Genomic DNA, 19,638 nt, shown 5'->3' on the forward strand with positions numbered 1-19,638 from the left:
GTTAACTTCAATGGGCTTTGAATCAGGCTCTATAGTGTCTGTATTGCTTCACTAGCTGGGGTACAGTTCTGCAGACCTTACTTGGACAAACTTCCATTGGAGCAAAGACTGCAGATTCAGAAATTAAGTTGCAGCAAAAACAAGCAAGAGCCTGGCACTCAGACTCTGGCCAGCTTTAGCCAGCTGCCAGAATTGAAGTTATCCTACTGCTTAATTTCAAGCAGAAATCAAAACTAACTACATAAGGCTGCTGCTCATTATTAACAACAATTTAATTTTTCTCTGGGTAGTACCTATCTCATTTTTATCCAATTACAGTACTAAGCTATGCTGAACATCAGATCTATACAATTTAGATCTTAAGGCCTTCTGGGAAAACAGAGAGTTTGGCTTAACAGAAAACATTAGCACTGACAATTACACAAAGGCATATCACAGGACCCCAGGCCAAATTCTGCCCTTTATTTTCTTTGCTATAGACTTTAATGAGGTTGGCTTCGATGGGGTGGCGTAGGGTGGAGGTGAAGGCAGAATCCAGCTCTTTGCTTTTCTAGAATGCTAAAATTGCATATCACACATTCTTTCTACAACTGCTAAGCATTCTCATCGTCTCTGAAATCAATCTGTTTTTGCTAAATCCTTTTGGAGCTAGGGTGACTAGAACTGGACACAGTATTCCAGACGAGGGTGAAGTGACATTATAATAATTCCAGTATTATTCTCCATCCCATTCCTTATGCAGCCTAATATTTTGCTTGTTTTCTTGTCTTCTACTGCTCATTAGCCACAAGTGTTCTTTGGATTGTGCAAAACGACACCCAGCCCTCTCTTCCTGAATTAACACATCAGCAGATTTCATAAATACAAATCTAGCAAGTTTTTAACTAGCTGATCTTCATAATGACTTAGGGCCCAATATCAAGGGGTGCTAAACCAGCAACACCCATTGACTTCGCCACCTGGAAGAATCAGGCATTTAGATGGGAACACTATGTCTATTCTCGGGCGGGGGGGGGGGGGGGGTGAGGTTGCCTGGCACCGCCCTTGAGCACACCCTCTCATTGCCCTCAGCCCCCTCTCGGTTCCTTCAATCATTTACTCAGACCCAAGTACTTCAGATACCCCCTTTTGTGGGGGTCTGATTCATTAACTCTTTACAGAGTTCAAATACCCCTTCTTTAGTTCCTCAGCTCCAAGCCTGGCTGCTTGAGAGTTCAGGCAGGCTTCTTCTCCCAGGTTCAGGTGCCCCCAGCCCTCTTCCTGGTGCTGGGCTGTAATTCAGGCCATCTGCAGGCCTCAGCCAGCTTCTTGCCAGCTGGCCCCTTTTCTCATTCAGTCCTTTCAACCCTATGCAGGCAGGCCTCCTCTTAATAGTTTCTCCCCTCTATGAAAAAGAAGGCAAAACAGGTGCTGCCTTCCTTCCCATAGCACATTCTGGGTGGCTAGGAGAGAGGGGCACCTTACCCCATCCTGCACCACAAGTCCCTTGGTCCCAAGCCCTTAAAGGAACCATAATGAGTCTTCCCCCAACACTACTTATTCCCTGGGGCTGCTTCCCCTCTACCAAAATCTGCTTCCTAGGACCTTGTATCCATCAGCTCTCCCAAACCCTTAAAGGGCCATACCAAGGCAGAAGGCTTGGCTGACCCCCTACTGCCCTTATAGGGGACAGACCACTCCATTACAGGATGCAAAATTGCTATTCTGAGAAATATTTTCAGCATCACAATCCACACAAGGCTGAGAACCGCTAACTAAGGAGGGGAGCCTTCAGGGTTCCAAGAACTGTCTTTTTAAATATATCTATTGAAGTGGCAATTCCGTCTCCTCCCTTCACTGCTTGCAGGAACGGCCTTTGCATGGAAACAGGACAGGAATGCAAACTTCAAGTTCAATTACAAAGCGAAGAGACTTTTCCTATTAATTCTTGGCATTATCATGTTCCTCAGAAGCCTGTATTGCATCTTTTAGCCACAGTTGTGTTTGTTTTTTTTCATTGATTCATGATTGAGACATTTTGATCAAAAAGTAAGATAGTGACTCTTTCGTTTCAAAAGGAACTATATATAAAAAAAACCCTCAGGACACACAGGGCCAGATTTGGAAATCAATTGCTTGTGTGTTAAGGACTACTCCACCTGAAGTAAGAATGGCAGAATCCGACTCAGCATTATTCTTATTGAGGTAGTGCCCAGGAAGCCCCATCCCGGACCTCATTATACTTACTAGGTACTGCACAAACAGTGAACAAAAAGACAGTCCCTGCTTGGATAGTTTACCCTCAGTCTTCGCAGCAATATGGATTTACAATGGTACTTTTAACCCAAACAGTCGTTCATGCGACCACCCGTGTTTCCTAAGGGGGGTGGGATGGGACGGGTCTCTCAGTATCATTGTTTGTTGCAAGCAGAGTGAAAATCCTTTACCGCAAACCTCCTGGGTGAACTCTTAACTCTTCTTCTCGCTGTAGTTTTGAAAAGAAACGATTGGTAATGCCTCCGACCATTGCCACCAGCTGCCTTTGATTTCACACCTCAGGCTCCATGGTGAGGATTGCTTTGCTTTAACTTGGCATTGCCCTTTCTCATAAAAAGACAGAGCTAATGTCAGTTTTAATTGTTATATTTTTTCAATGCCTCTGCATTCAGAGCACCCCAACGCCGGGGGCCAGATTCTGCTGGCCTCACTCAGGCAGAGTAGTCCCTTATTCAGTGACTAGTCCCACTAAAGTCAGCTGAGCTGTACTTTATACCCTGCAAGTAGTCACACGGACATCAAATGGGACTACTCACAAAATAAGATACTACTCAGTGTGAGGGAGGGTGGCAGAATCTGGCCTCTGTCTTGCAGGACACTACATATATTTGATACCTGCTTCTGATCAGTTGTCCTTGAGTGCTGTGGCGCTGTTCCCAGCTTCCACATCAGAGACATGAAAGGCATGCCCAGTCAGAGAAATGCTTTATTACTGTACTCTGGCCTCCTCTTCCACCTTTGACTATCTCCTAATTCTCTCGGACATTAGAGATATGAACTCTTTTTTCAGAGCTTTATCTCACAGAATGTCCAACACCACTGATGTGTAAAAGCCTTGATAGAAAGAGCACATCTGCCATTAAGATCTCCCACAAGACACTGTGGAAGTCTAGCCCTGATATAGAGTGGCATTCCTTTAAAATGAAAACATTTCCGTCTCTCGCCTTCCCTTCTGTCTTTTGCTGTGACTAGACCTGATATATCACAGAAAAGCTGATCCGCCCTCACCCCGAGCCCAATTGCTCACACAGCAGATGAACAACAATCATTTTGCCATTAATGTGAGACAAGCGCCTCCCTTCTGCTTTACATCCTTGTTTTTTTTTTTTTTTAATTCATTCAGATTCCTACTCTGTCTCTACAGACACAGGCTGTAAAAAGAAAGCTTCTATTCCTCATTCTGCACCTGTATCCAGGATTTTCATCTACACTTGAAAAGTGCCATGTGGAATTACAGTTCTAATTGCATTAACAATAATAACTAATAATAATTAGAACTATTAATCATTTTTAAAAGCCTGTTTACACCTATGTGTATTCAGTTAGCTTTTCCATCACCAGCATGACATCACTGCAGATGTCAGTATGCCAGTGAGTAATGGAAGTGCCATGAATGCTTATTTCAGAGGTGGTCATTTGCAAACACAATCCATGGAGTTATACAACACTGACTGTGTCCACACTTTCCTTAATAGAGAGATGCAGCCAACAGGGATAATAAGTCCCAGGGTGTAGTCTTGATTCAAGCAAGTTGCCTTTTGGTCTCTTGTAAAAGTTGTTTAATGGCCCTCTCTTGGGCAAAATTGGGCTCTCCTGATCAAATGATTCCCCCTGGCTGGGGAATAGAATATTCCCAGTGATGTTTTTATTACTTGGACTCTATTTATATGGTCAAGTTGGACAGAGCGTAATAATTTGTGGCTCCGAATGTGTGTGTGTGTGTGTACACATACACACGCACAAATACACAGATACACAACATGGCAATCGGCTAAGCCACACACATACATGCAGCATTCCCTAGCTGGGCCAGCCAATTTGATCCACTGTTACCAAGTGTGTACAGTGCTGAATGCAATTATCAGCCATTGTTGATGTTCCCTGTCCATTACCCAGTGGGTGCCTTGCAATGTGAAAGACTGCAACTGGCCAGCATTGGGAGAGTCCTCAGAGTTCCTGGAGCAATGGATGAAATTTCTCAACAAATGAGATGAGCTGTTGATTCCTGGTCTGTAATATGTGACCTGAGTCAGCCGCAGGGAGTAGTTACTGCAAATTACAGCGGAATGGAATGGATCCTAACTGTTTGATTCACATGCAAACAGAAGTGAACCAGTCAGTTACCAACTCTCCCCTCTCATCCTTATGGCTTTATGGCCTTGCTCCCATTTCTCCACTAACAGCTGGCAAGTAGTGGACCATTCAACCTCTTACTCCCCTTTAAAAGCAACAATGTTCTCTCTCCTCTTCCTCAAGCAAGTAATTGGCCTCTCCCACTTCCTCCTCCATTCCCTGTCTAACAAGCAGTGGGCCCTTCTCCCTTTCTCCACCCAGCCTTCAGAGTAGTTGGCTGTTCCCTCAACTGCAATCAGCAAGTCACCTTTTTTCTCCCTTCTCTTTACAAACAACCTGCCTTTCCCTTCCTCACTACCAAGCATTTTTTCAACAGCAGCCCTCTTGATCCTTGTGACACTACACCCCATATTCATCATAGTGGTATGGTTATGATATGATGATGACATAATTATAATCCATCTGGTACAAGATCTGTCTTGTAAGGCATCATTGGAAAAGTTATGATTTGCTGAATATGATTATCCTATTTGTATGCATGTATCATTTCTGTATCTGAAGTTATGAATATTGACTACGTATCTGTAATTCAAATGTGCTTACTCTGGATAACACCCACAGATAGCCTTTCAGGTACAAAAATGAAGAAGCTAGACAGTGTTGATGGCCCGTCAGCAAAGACAATGGACTATGGAAGAGCTTAGCCCTCATGTAAACATCTCAGCCATCTTGTAAGTAATGGCTGCTATTACTCAGTAAGGGCATGTGACCAGACCGCATGATACTAAACTGCATTTTGGGTACCTGTATTTTTCCACAAACAGGGCTGGAAACTAAGTTTGGAACAAAGGGTTCCTGCCATATGGTAAAGCTATATAAGGTGGGCCTCACTAGGGCCCTCACTAGCCATCTAGGGGCCTCACTCCCCACAGAAGGACACTCCTGGAAATACCTGAGGAACAAAGACTGCATTTTCAACAGTCTGCCATCTTGTTTTTCAACAGCAGCCATCTTGATCCTCCATCCAGCAGACTTATCGTTCCCTAGGAAGGGATAGAGGGAATGGGGCTGTGAAGGCAGCTGACCCAGGACTATTGGAGCAGAGGATGGCTTCTGCACAAGAGGGGAGATTTACATGACCCTCAATGCACAGTTCTTGGGGTACTGTTCAGCCCCACTGCACCTTCAGATGTTCATCTTGTGCATTACCATTCTCAAGACTGAAATCAGGTAAAGGGAGCCTTTAAGACCGCCTGTGCTGGGAGTCACTCTCTGCATCATTTACTGTCTGTCTTTGTCTCTGAATACAAAGCCAGCTCTTTTCTCAGGAAATGTGCCAAACGCTGCAAAGCTGTCTGTACATGTCCAGTATGTCATTAGCCTATGCATGCTCTGTTGCAACTTTGCTGTTGCTGTGAAAAGGGCAGGAATCCTCCCAAAATGAGATCTTGCACTTCAGTGGTTAATACCCCTCTCACTGCCAATATATCGATTTTCTAAACCCAGCCTGCTGCCTGTTCAGGGAACCATGTGTAATGAGTTTGGTGGGCTCAGAGCAGTGCCCAAGTGGCTTGTGTTGTGCAAGTGAATGGCTCTGTCCAAGAGCATGAGCTAGAAAGGCTCAAGCCACACTACACCATTTCCCATGTCCTAAAACACTTTTTAATAACCCTTTTAAAACACTTTTGCCTCATCTACAAAAGCTGGGGCTGGCAACACAAGAGTGTCACCTGAAATCAGTTCCAACCAAGGTGAAAACTGTTTCAGGATCTGTGAATTGGTGTTCTCTGGAAGGGCCCTGAGCATCCATATAATAAAAATCTCCAGCAGTAACTGGTGCAAGCACCCTCAGCAAAGAGGCCAAGAAGTGACTAGACCGGGAGACTGAGTTTTTTCTAGGCAGACGCTCCAGCTCAGCTCTGAGGCATACTGACAGTAGAACGTATTTGGCATCTCCAAATATTCTGGATAAGCAGGATTGTGCTGTACATTACAGCAATGGTCTTCATAGCTCCCGGCAACCCTTCCTGTTTTCAGCACTTAATAACACTATCAGCTTGCTCTGAAATGTTGCTCTCCAATTAATAAGTTTAGTGTCAAGCTAATAACAGAGGGTGTGCACAGGCCTCAGGTGAGGCATGTATTTGGGAATATAAATTGTGCTGCCACAAATGCCTGCACATTGTTACAACAATAGCTGCAACCACTGCTTGCTCCCTGCAGGGGGCCCATAGGGCAGTGCTCCTCTGAACAGAGCTTGGAGCTCCCTGAATTGGCTCAATTGTCCTCAGGCCTCTTTTCTCTCGGTCTTTTTGTGCGTTTCACTGGTGCCTTTAAATTGTCATGTGTGCCTGTTTGAGCAGTACTGGGTGAAGCGGCAGTCACACCCTGACAGTCTGAGCTGGACCAGGAGAATGGGGATGTTTGGTAGCTTGGAGAGGGTTATAGGTGTTTGCCCCTTTTGGAGAGTGGGATGGGTTTGGAAGGGCCAAATTGTGCCTTTGCCACTGATGGGGAGCGTGGAAGGTTTGGCAGCTGGGAAAAGGGAGGGGTTCCATTCTTTTGTCATTGAGGGTTTGATGGGATGGGAGAGTGCTACTTTTCACTGGGGTATGGGAATGCCATGGAACTGGGCCCCACAAACACTAGAACCAGTTCTGTAATTAGGTGGTAGAGAGGGTTAACACTCCAGCAGGAGCCCAGAGAGCTGAGTTCAGGAGTATGGCTGGAATTCAAGTGACGACAAGTTTGGCACACTCAGCCATTCACTAATGGCACCGTGTCAGTGTCCCACCACGCTCTGGGTAGGTTGGACATTTCCAACCAAAAACCATCCAGGGCTGCGAGCCAGGATTGAGGTGCATCATCAAAGCTCACTGAGAGACGTGAGAGCACCTGCCAGCCCCAGGCCAGCTTGTAGCCAGGCCTTCGCTTTCATAGGCATTAGGTTCACTTTCAGTCTGAAACATTAAAAAATGCATCTGGCTTTTTAGCAGTGAGATTAAGTTGAAACCCCAGACCGGAAGCCTTAATTATAACAGATTTGTGTGAAAGTTGCCAGACTTCCCTCTACTCTGTGATGGTGGCTGTGCCAGAAGTCTGCTTTTTGTCACAATAGCAACTGTGTTAAGTTCGGCAAAGTAACTAGGTCAAAGATGCAGAGGCAGAACAGAGATCACTGATTACAGCTAATGACATCCTGCATGGCAATGCAGAAGGATAGCACAATCATCGCAAGGTTCTTCCTGTAATTAAAAGGTAACACATCCATCTCTCCCACTCCCAGTGTGCACAGCTTGGAACAGATACAGCTGCATTGCCAACTTTTATACATTTCACCGAATGCCTGCTCTAAGGCAAGGCTATGGAATGAGCAAAATCAGAGAAGAGCACATGGGAGGGAGTAAACTCAAAAGAATAATTTGAATTACTCATTCACGCTGCCGAGTTCTAAATTAACTCTGACCACTGGGGGAAAGACTTGGGTGTCATTGTGGGCAGCTCTCCTAAATATGCAGCCTGAGTATAACCAATCAACCAAAGTGCTAAAATGCATAAGGAAAGGGGAATAATACCAAATATATTATAACACCATTCATAATGCAATAGTACACCCTCACTTGGAATACTGTTTTCTGTTCTAATCACCCGATTTTCCAAAGGATATTGCAGAAACAGAGGAAAGTGCAAAGATGACTAGATTGTCGACGTGAAGACAGATTGAAAAGCCTGGGACTCTTGTTAAGAGAGGAGACAAACAACAGAGAACATGCTAATTGGATACAAAACTATGACTGGGAAAGAGGAGGTAAATCAGGCACTCCTATTTATCTTCTCTCATAATTCAAGAGCAAGGCATCACATTTAAAGCTAATAAGAGCAAATGCATTTTTGACTTGATACATAATTAACCTGAGAACTTATTGCAACAAAGTACTATTGATGTCAACTGCACAGTAGAATTCACTATATGGAAATCAGAACATCCACAGTTCCATGAAATATGATTAAAACCAAGGATATAAATCTTCATGCTTTAGGATATAAAGTGACCATTAATTGAGTTTAGGAAGAAACTTCCATTCCAGGCATGTTACTCACTAGCCATCCACTACAAGGTTCTTGCACCTTCTTCTGAAGTAGATGATACCAGACATCACCAGAGACCGGATACTGGGCTACATGAAAGAGTATGGCAATTCCTATGAAAGAACAGGTGAGCCTGTAATGGCGTCTCAGACATGGAATGTACATAACTCTGCACATAGGATGAAACTATTGCTTTGTCCATATTCTCTCTCTCTCTCTGTGCATATGTCTATCTAGTGATATAGCCATATGTACATCTAAATAGAGAGAGGAAATGAGTGCAAGACAGACACCATGACTACACCATCATGGACAATGTAAACCTCTTATTTTTCAGGAGACACAAACGAATACAGGACACAGACGAGACAGGATAAAGCAAAGACCCCAGCAGATTGTGAATGGTGGACAGAAGTTAAGTATGGTGACTATCCAGTCATTGCACCTATCCTATTGCTCTGTAGAGTAACCCTGAGTTTGTGAATAGGGTTATATAACCACCCCTCTGAAATTCTAGTCAGTCCCTAACCAATGAAAATATAGAGTCTGCCACTGCCCATGTGCTGCTTATTATACTTACACCAGACCAGAGTGGGCGCCTGCAGATCAGTTATCTAGTATCTTTTTATTAGTAGTATAGTTGTAAAAATGTTATGATTTACTAATTTTTTTTTATTTCCCACTGGTAAGGTATATATAGTATATATACACAGTATATAAACATATGTAGACTACATTTGGCATATGTCCACAGAGAATGTTAGGACATATGGAAATTATTTCATAGGAATATTGAAATTATGCCTTATATCACTTTCAGAGGTAACATGTAAAAACTGCAAAATGTAACATTATGGGAAATACCATTCAGCCAGACACACTGGGGGACAATTCACTAGACTTTACTTCAAAATCAACCACATGGAACTCCAGAAAAGGGCTCTAGCCAAGATTTCCAGACTAGTGATTTTGGGTGCCCAACCTGAGATACTGCAGAAATATCTGGGGCTAATAGCTCTTTCTCCCCATCACAAATAGCCCTTAGATTTGGGCAGTCCTTTTCCTTCCTTGAAAATCTGGCATTGCATTCTAGACATTATACTCTAGATAATCCTATCAGAGAATAACCCCATAATAAAGGAAGAGGATATTTCAGATTAGTCTCCAGGCAAAGCAGATATTCGGCTTCTGTTCAACTACTGTATAAATACATTTTTATGCTTAAAGTTCCCTTTGCCTCACTAAGACCTCTGCACAACATTAGGATGCATTTTTTCTTGCTTCCTGCTCCAATCCCATTGAAAATAGGTGGGTATTTCAGGCGCATTGAATATAATTACCCTAAATCATCCCAAGGAGGAGTTTAGATAAAACCATCCAAATAAACCAGTCTTTACATCAAAACCTTGTGTCACCTGAAGAGAGAGGCCCCATACACCACTAGACCTCAAAACTTCTACAGAATTCATTTTGTCAGCCAAGTGGCACATACCCCTCTCCTCTGTGCAGTGCAGAGTGGGAGCAAATACAAGAATAATCTGCAGAAAGTGGGACTGCAGGGCATGTGGTAACTTTCTCCACCACCAGCGAGTCACCTCCAGCCCCCCATCTACAGTCACAACATCCACGTGGGGGTGAGGTGTGTGCCTGGCCATGGAGAGGGAGTTAGGTTATAATGGCAACTCTGTCAGCTGTGCTCCCATCAGCCAGGATGGCATGAAACTGCACAGAAGTCCTGTATAAAACCTGGGATCCATGGGGTGCTCACTGAAATTTCCACAGACCTCCAGGCAACACCAGGAATTGTGATCTAGCCCCTTACCCCTACACCACAGTTATTTCCCTGATCCCAAGGGGATGATGCTATGAGCCAGTGACTCAGCTTTGCAGGGTGTGCTCCCTTTCCATGCCCACAGGAAAGGCTGCATATTGGTTATTCCCCTACAGTCCGATCACAATCGCATGCTCAGATTCTAAAAGATATTTGAAGCAAACCTCATTAACTTGTAATAAAGGGCAAGTGCAGCAGCTCCCTATGCAGCGTGTGTATAGACAGCAGGAGGTTAAATATCCACATATAAAGGAGTCAGCTTTGTACAACCACCTGCAAAGACCTTATTGGCCTGAAGCTAAACTGCAGTGCCACTTGTGACAGGTTTGGTCACAGAGATCCCCTTGGGACTGTCACCTGGTGTGCTGAAATTACCTCTGAGCCCGTTTCTCCTGCCAGCTTGGGACTCCAGAACCCTGCCTCATTGAGCCAGATGCACTAGCCTGCTGCAACACAGACCCAGGGTCTGGACCACACCACCAAAGCTGCAGGCTTTAAGTGAAAACAGCTTAACAGGTTACCTGCCTCCAGCACCCAGACACCCAGCTCCTAATGGGATCCAAACCCCAAATAAATCCGTTTTACTCTGTATAAAGCTTATACAGGGTAAATTCATAAATTGTCTGCCCTCTATAACACTGATAGAGAGCTATGCACAGCTGTTTGCTCCCCCAAGTATTAATCACTTACTCTGGGTTTATTAATAAACAAAAGTGATTTTATTGAGTATAAAAAGTAGGATTTAAGTGGTTTCAAGTAATAACTGACAGAACAAAGTAAGTCACTGTAGCGGGGTGAACGCCCGCTCCAGCCCTGAAGGGGTTGGAAAAGCCCTGCAGAGGGCTGGGGCTGTGTAAAGGGGCAAAACCCCGGCTGATTGGGGAAGTGGCTGCAGCTGGGGCCATGCCCCAAACTGAGCCACTCAGCCTATAAGAAGGCCAGGGCAGCCAGAAGCTGGGCAGTCTCTCTCTGACAGGAGAGAGAGACAGGTCTGGCTGCAGGGAGCTCACCTGGGGACCTAGAGTGAGGCAGGGCTGGGGAAAGGCCTTGGGGGCTGGGAAGCCCTAGGCCAGCAACTCCCCAGGCTGCAGAGCCTGGTCCTAGGCCATATAGGTATTGGGGTTGCAGAGGGGCAGTCAGAGGGGGGGTAAAGGCAGCCAGTCCAAACCCCTTGTTGCCGGTGATCATTGGCTGATAGACTGCAGTCTCCCCCAGGGCGTGGGGGCTAGATGGTGACTGGCAGTAGCCACGACTGAGACAACATTGGGATAAGGGGTGGGGGTTCCCCTGGGTGGGGAAACCCGGGGGGGGGGGGGCAGCACTCAACCCAAGGGCACCGGGGTCCGGGAGGGACATGGGGCCAATGACAGGCGGATCACCAGCCCACAGAGGGTGCTCCAGAGGCTGGTCAGCTAATTCCCTGGACAACCAGCAGGAGGCGCCACAGGGGTGAGTCCACGCCTGCTTACAGTCACAAAGCAAAAATAAAACAAAAACACAAGACTAAGCCTAATACATTAAGAAACTGATTACAGGTAATATCTCACCCTCAGAGATGTTCCAATAAACTTCTTTCAAAGACTAGACTCCTTCCTAGTCTGGGCCCAATTCTTTCCCCTGGTACAGTCCTTGTTAGTTCCAGCAGACATCTCAGGTGGTAAGCAGGGGTTTTCTCATGGCTGAGACCCCTTTGTCCTGCTCCATCCCCTTTTATAGCTTTGGCACAAGCTGGGAATCTAGTCTCTCTGGGTTCCCACCCCTCCTTCTAAATGGCTGCTGAAGGTGTGCAGAGAGGTACACAATTCTACAAATTCTATGATCAGGTTCTCCAATTATATGGAGCCTGTGGCCCTTACCCTGCCTGCAGCCAATGGCATGAATTCTATTTATCAAATCCCCTTCCTAGTTCCCTGCACAACGCCCTTTAATGCAGGGGGAATATCAGCCACTGTGTGCAATACTGCCCGTGCCTTACATCTAAGCAACGTCCACTCATCCTGCTCCTCACACACCCACAGCGTCACAAGCAGGACTTAATCCTTATACAAAACGCCTTTATTATCCTCTCAGGTGCCATCCCCCAGGCAAACATGACAAGAAAGGCTGCTACACCTGATTGAAATGGAAACATCTTTTCCCCCCACAATACTTGGGGTTGGCTTTCAGGAGAGACAGTTTTGGCCTAACTCTGCTCCCATTAAAGTCAATGGGAGTTTTACTATTAGCTTCAATGGGAACAGAGCTAGGCCAAGGCTCAGTGCTTTCAAAAATCCCACTCCCACTGCTCTGGGCCTGGTTCCATAAAGAGTAACTTTTGCTGTAGCACTAAAAGGGCCTGTTGTACAATCTTGCTTCGCTATCTCTGAAAAGCATAAGATGTCTGGATCATTTGTACAGCGAACAGCATCATCCTTCCCGGGCAGCTCTGGAAAAAGAGATTTTCCTTCACGGATTGGACTTCTACAAAGATTCAAAGCAACAACAAAGGACAAGCTCCAGAGGGCAGTATTTAATTAGTGCCAGGGCTGTAGACTTGGCAGTTCACAGCCCAGGCACCTCTGGGCTTGCTGCACCAGTTATGCACGTAAAAAAATTGCTTGAGCCCCAGCACCTCTTTCATTACAAAATAAGCTCTTGGGCAAACTCTATATCTACAACCTTCACCACAAGGTGTCGGTGCAGTAGTTGTTAACACACTGGCTAGCTATGTACTTGTTTGCGCTCAAGAAGACTTGATCTCTAAACAAGCTCTGCTACAGGAACCCCTTGAGTTCTTTGTTTTGATTTTCTGAGCGTATGGGTAGGAGTCCCCTTCATCCAAGTCAGTGGCTAAAATCCAGCCCAACAGTAGAAACCAAAAGTTGTTACCATCTGATGGCCTCTGTTCTCTGGCCTGGTTGAAATAAATCTGGTAATCTCAGTCTAGAAGCCAGTGGACAAGCATTTGCATCAAACTCAAAAAACAAATCACCATCAGCACTAGTTGGCACCCAGGCTGTCAGTCTCAGCACTAGTTGCATGAGACATGGGTAATGAATTGCCCTTTCATTCCCCGAGGGCTCTCTTTAAGGGTATATCTACACTTGAATCGCAGGGTGTGAATGCAGCTTGTGTAGACATATCCAAGCCAGCTTTAACCTAGCTAGCTCAGGTACCTGAACAGCGAAGCTTCAGCAGCACACACATGGACACAAGCTAGCTGCATGAGTAATTACCACGAGTTCTGGGTGGGCTTGTACAGCCCAAGATGAAGCATGAGCTGATGCAGCTTCACTGTCCCTAAGCAGATTAAAAACTTGCCCAGGTATGTGCATGTGACTGCAAGGTAGGCACACAAACAGTCAGAGCTGAGTCACATTGGCAGGGCTGTGGGTGGGATCCTGAGCTGCTGCTGCTTGTGCTCTCTTTACAGGTTCCTGGAATAAAAGCCGTGGATCTCCTGGGTTGTCAGGCAGCATGTTCAGTTGGACCATAAGTCACTGGGCACAATGCATGAATTGCTGGGTGAAGTTCCATGGCCTGTGTCATACAGGAGGTCAGACTAGATTATCACAATGGTCCCTTCTGACCTCAGAATCCATGATTCAATCTTTTGAAGGACCAGATATTCATATAAACATTTTTTAAATGGGGGGGGAGGGGTGAATAATTTAAATTTCAGGCTAAAGGAGATTCAGTCCCTTTAAACAGCAACCCTACTTCCCACAAGTGACAAACACCAAACAAGGCAGGTAGTGACAAAGAACTATCCGACAACCCAACCTGCCACTGAGACTCTCACCAACAAAAATGAGACCAATGTCAGTTCCATTCAGGGAGGGCTCTGAAGCGGAAGTGTTGTGCTAGTTTCTCTACCCTTTGACTTGATGAACATATAATTGCTCCACTAACGTAGAAGGTAAATCTGATTGTCCCCCTTCACAGAGATATGGCTAATGACTTTTAGGGGAGTGCTTAATATTGCTATTTTGTGTTCCAAATTCGGGAATCATGAAGTTGCATACCCCTTTAGAAACAAATTCGCAGGGTCTTTGTAACCATGCTAGTTATTCCTCTTGATGCTCAACTATGGTTTGCCATCTTACTATTATTAATATTCCAGTAGTGCTTACTAACCCTAACCAAGACGGAGGCCCCTTTGCGTTAAGCATTGTGCACACACAGTACGAGACAGGCCAAGCCCCAAAGAGCTTACAATATAATAGACAAAATGGGGCCCAGGTTGGTGAAGTGACTTGCTCAAGGTCAGTGGCAGACCCAGGAATGGAACATGGGTTTCCTGAATCTCTCTCCAGTGCCACATGAAACCACATTGCCTTTCAATTCTCCTCCCAGTTCCTTGGCTTTGGGGATTAAAGGGCATATTTGGCATCCCTTCCTCCTTGAATGATTTCTGATTCTTAAATTAAGAGAAGTCTTTGAAAAAGAAAGCAAAAACCAAACCAGGCCTTTTCAGAGAAGTGCAGTCACAGTGGGAGAAAAGAGGACTCCTATGTTTTCAAAAGGATCGTAGATGATTTAGTCTCGTATCTTCCATTAAAATCATGGGAAGTCATGTGGATAGATCCCTAAGCATCATTTGGTAGAAGTTGAAAGGTTAGTAAGTATGTTCAGTGCTATCTGCATTGAACCAACCCTGCACTGCACAGGGCACCATTAAAATCTTGACGCTTACCTGTTGCAAAAGTTAAAAGTTATGGCAGTACTTGGCAAGGTAAATACCACAGCAAAGTAAACTTTGCAGTTTTAAAAGCACCTCCAGATCAACATAATATTTATTACCCTAATTTTGAATGACAACCCAAATTTTCAGCAGACCTCTACACGTGTTGACACATCTGTTTACGTGCACAAAAACTCACTGTGCTGAAAACTGGGATCTAGGGCCCTTCTGCGCTTACTGCTCTTTAATGGCTCATTACAGATCTTACTTCTTCATACACAAGCAGGAGATTTTCTTTTTGCATACCCAATCGGCTTATGTTTGCTTGTGTAAACCACTCTTCAGTGTGCAGCTTACAAGTGGTATAGGTGTCATGTTCAAAGCACAGGTTTCTGATTAAACGTGACAAGGAACATACTGGTCCTCCTCCCTCTTAAAGAAATATGCCTTTATGTCCAACTGCCCCCAACCAATCAGCAAACATATGATTATATAGTGGTTTCAATAAATTAATTAGGTTATTGATGGCTAGATATTAAATTATTGAAAGGAGTATTTTATTAATAAAATACAAAATGGATTAAATCTGATGGGCAAGAAACAATGTTACAGAATGTGGATCAGTACTTAACTGACAGACAGGCAATTATCAGCTACTGTGTATGTGTTATGGCAAGATTACATGCAGCATGAGATTCTGTCTCTCTCTCTGAAGTTTGCTGTTGACATCTCAGAGTGATGTCAGTGTTTGCTTGCTAAAGCTTTTCTGAAATTCATCCTTGAAGTGCGACTGAGAACGTCTTTTGATAGAGGGACATTTAAAAACATGACCTTTTGGAGGGGAGAGATCTGATTTCCATTCATTCCATGTTTTCCCCCCTAGTTTTTTTACTAACTGAAAGCGGAAACAAGCATCATCATCATTATCTCTGATTTGTGCGAGCAGACACCCTTAAGCCAATCAGAAGTGTATTTCATTGTTTGATGGAACACAAAAGACCCTCTGTTTGGAAAGTTCAAGAAAGAAAACTCAGACCTTGTGGCCTGGTCCCAAAGATTGAAACAGAGGCTGAGATGGTTTCAAAAAGGGCCAGATCCAATGCCCTTTGAAGCCAATGTGAATGCTCTCATTGACTTCAACGAACTTTGGATCAAGCCACAAACGCACAAAACGAATAGTGAGAAGTAAGAGGGGAGTTTTAAGCAATGTAGTGGCCAATCTAATCTTCAGGTCATGGTCATCAGTGCAGTGTATTTTTGTGAAGTCTGAGAAACAAGAATTTTCATAAATTTTCCTAGGTCAGGTTACTCCATTAGACATCAGATTTTAAATTAATCTGCAAGCATTTTCCACTAAAGACACTATCCACACCAGCATAATGTTGATCCCATTTACAGTATCTACCAAGGTGTGTCTAACAAAAGAAAAAGGTTCCTACTGCTGGGTTTAAAGCACCCTTATTCATTTAAAAATGTTCACCATTTAAAAAAAAAAAAAAAAAGACTAAGATCAGAAACAAAATACAATTTCTGTCAGAAAATCTTGTTTCAAACCAGATTGCCAGCAGAAAGGATGCACTATACATTCGTGTGCAGAAATCTGAGATAAAAGACCTACCCAGAAGAACTCTACAGCAATTCATTCTTCAAACTGTGCAAAGATGACAAAAGTGGGTAGGTTCCAAATATTATGCTTAATTTGCTCTGTAATCTGTTTATTTTCTCATTACATGAGAGAGACATGGTAACATCCAAAAAGAAAGAAAAACAAACAAACAGTTTGCTGAAGCCTATGACTTCAATGCTTGAATAATGATCTTGGATATAATCATGAATGTTGCCATGGTTTTTAAATTTTTTTGTTATCTATAAGTCCTCCCATAAAATTGCATTTTCCTGGAGTGAAGTCCCTTCATTAGAACTTTTTTTTTAAAAAAAGCACATTTGCAGTCCCTTGCTCTCAATTCAATAAAGAATCAAAAAGGTTCTTTATTCAGAAAAAGTACAATGTTTCCCCCCCCCCCCTTTGCCTAATAGAATCCAACTGTTGGAACATGACATCATTCCCTAGAGCCACGGATTTCAAACTAACACAGTCATTCAGCTTGAAGTAAACATCACGGAAAAACATTTAAAGAAGATAAAAAAAAATAAAAGGGAGCTTTTATTACCTGAAACTTGCAGCATTTCCCTTTCCACTCCATTCTTGGTTTTGTATTTCCCAGACAAAACTTTGTCCTATTAGCTGGGGCACTGAAAAACCAGTAGTTTCGGGTCTAATACCTGCTGTGCTTCCCACAACTCCTTCATATGACCTTTCACAGCACTGATTCCAGCTAAAATGATTGCAAGGAACACAGACTGGCCGAATCAGTTGTCATGGAGATCTCTCTTACTTACTCACTCACACACACACACACACACACAGAGTCACAATTCTGGGAGGGACCGATGAAGCTGCATGCCTTTTCATCAACGGAGTTTTTCAGGCATTCCACCCCTCCTCCCAACCTCTCCTTGAGTCAATCTGAGGAGCTGAGCTTTGTTTGGGAATTGATTGTTGCAGTTATAAAGATATTGCCTTTTCAAAAACAACACAGTGCTTTGTGGACTTTTTCCCTGGGAAGGGTAGTTTGGTTGCAAAAGTCTCAAAACAAAAACAAATCTGCTGTATTCTAACCTGGGACATTATTTGTCTTTGTTCAGCTTACAAAGAATTTGATATTTGCAGTGCTGAGGCTTTGTGAAAATACAATCATGCAGATTACATGAAAAGCTCTTGGCACAGACTGCCAGTTTACCTTGCTGTTTGCCCAACACCTTGTCTGCGGCTTAATTAGTGCAGGTATTCATGGTGGCCAAGATAGGATTTCCTGTATTCTTTCATGTTTCTGTAATGAAGAAGAAAAATCTGTGGATCAGGAATGTACAAAGGTTATGAAATAGAAGAGACGATCTTTACCTCTCAAAAGACTCTCATTTCCAGAGCCATCACTGTAACTATCCGCCAAGATTACCTACCTTCCACACAAATTTACTGCCCAACCCCAATTTTATCGTGTCCTGCATGAATTGGAGTTCCCCATTTTGGATGTTTGTCACACATTGTACTTCCCATTTAGGACCTTGTCAGGATGAAAGGGATACAGACAGTCAGCATTATGCTGGTTACAACTTAACCGATATTTTTGTACGTGCAGATCGATGTCAATGTCTGTGGATGTGTAGACACATTCTCTTACCCCCCCCCCTTCCCATTGACCAATAACAAAAAAACCCCAAATTTAAAATCTGAAAGCCAGCTTCAAAATCAAACACTTATTACTTTACATGAAGACAGCAATGACAAAAGATTACTTTTCCTTTCTTAAAACCAAAGGTCCCAAAGTATTCACAGCGCCCACTTATATAGAAATCACATACAAAAGATTTAACTGCATACCTCAACATTAATTCATATTTTCAGTTAACCTGAGAGAGAGGGAGAGATTTTAACCTTTTTCTCAAAGATCTATTTCACAGCCTTGAAATCCAGCCTTCTGGTAATATCACAGTTCTGAAATAGGACCTTTTGTTGCTACCTTTCATGGAAGTTTTCTTATAGCCATTATATAATTAAACGGGTTTTACCCCAAACCCACTGCCACCCAGTGAAACCAGAGCTCTATTTCACAGCAATCATATCAGAGAGAGAGAACTCAGTAGAACTGCTAAATAAAACGTCTTTGCTGCCACCATGGCTGTAAAATAAAACTGATTTCAAGCATAAATAAAAACACACCAATTTTTTTCCCATGACAAAACACAGCTAGAAAGGTGTCCCTTTAAATGTCTGGCAGTTTCATATAGTACTCACAGTGACAATCTTGGTTGTGATCAAGACAAAAGTACTCTTGGGAGGTTTTGTTAAGCTTCTAGTCAGTAAAAACAAAGGTAGCTGATCCTGCTGTCATTGAAACTCACTGGGAACTTTAACTTAAGTGGGAGCAGAATTGGGATTTTCAAACTTTGCATTGTGGCTTGCAGACTTCCTCTTTTGAGGATTTAATTGGAGACAGTCGGTGAAAGTTTTAAAAGCTCCATAAAAAGCATTTGAGAGGCTGTGTGATTCCAGTTTGCACAGTACATGCAATATAGGCAACACTCCCCCTAGAGGACATAAAATGTGAAGCTGAAACATTTAGCAAGGGAGCATAAAGTAAGTACAACACTTAATCCATTTTTCCCCATTATCATGTCCATTCTGATGTTATGATCCTCCATACTTAGTGCATGAGGAGACATTTTAGGATCCTGAAACAACTTTCAGGGCCCATGAAACTGATTATTCCAATCAATAACTTAAAATAGTATAGACATTTGTGACCATTCTTATCTTATCCAGCAAATGCCACACAAGAAAATTATTATAGACAGTTGCCAGATCATGGTAACCAAGTCAGCTAGCTTTATACATGGGTGGATACAAAAAGATCCCAATACATTTGTGTGTGTGTTTCGTTTTGTTTTACAAACTCTATAAAATATCTGTTAAAATTATTTTTCTGTAATATATGTGGCATACAAAGAATACACAATGGTATGGTGTGGTTTAAATGTCTTATGGATGAGATAGACAGACAGAAAGTTGCAGTATAAAGGTTTCATGGACCTAAGTTTGGGAAGTCCACATTTTTCATGAATGGCAAAGCCACTAGTTGTCCTAGATTGGGGTAGTCAATTATTT

General features: G+C 43.4%; 1 protein-coding gene across 9 annotated transcripts in view; it reads right to left on the reverse strand.

Annotated features, from left to right (window-relative positions):
- DENND2B (DENN domain containing 2B) overlaps positions 1-19,638 on the reverse strand; it is a 287,171-nt gene that overhangs the window by 212,552 nt on the left and 54,981 nt on the right. For 2 of the 9 annotated variants that reach the window (XM_054025169.1, XM_054025170.1), the window contains exon 2: positions 17,733-17,803. The gene's annotated coding sequence lies outside the window, so the exon portion shown is untranslated. Of the gene's footprint in view, positions 1-17,083; positions 17,258-17,713; positions 17,804-18,768; positions 18,916-19,638 lie in introns of those variants that run through there. The other 7 variants (XM_054025165.1, XM_054025166.1, XM_054025172.1 and 4 more) reach the window with 5 other exon arrangements.

This window comes from Malaclemys terrapin, chromosome 4, assembly GCF_027887155.1.
Source record: "Malaclemys terrapin pileata isolate rMalTer1 chromosome 4, rMalTer1.hap1, whole genome shotgun sequence".
NCBI lineage: Eukaryota > Metazoa > Chordata > Testudines > Emydidae > Malaclemys > Malaclemys terrapin.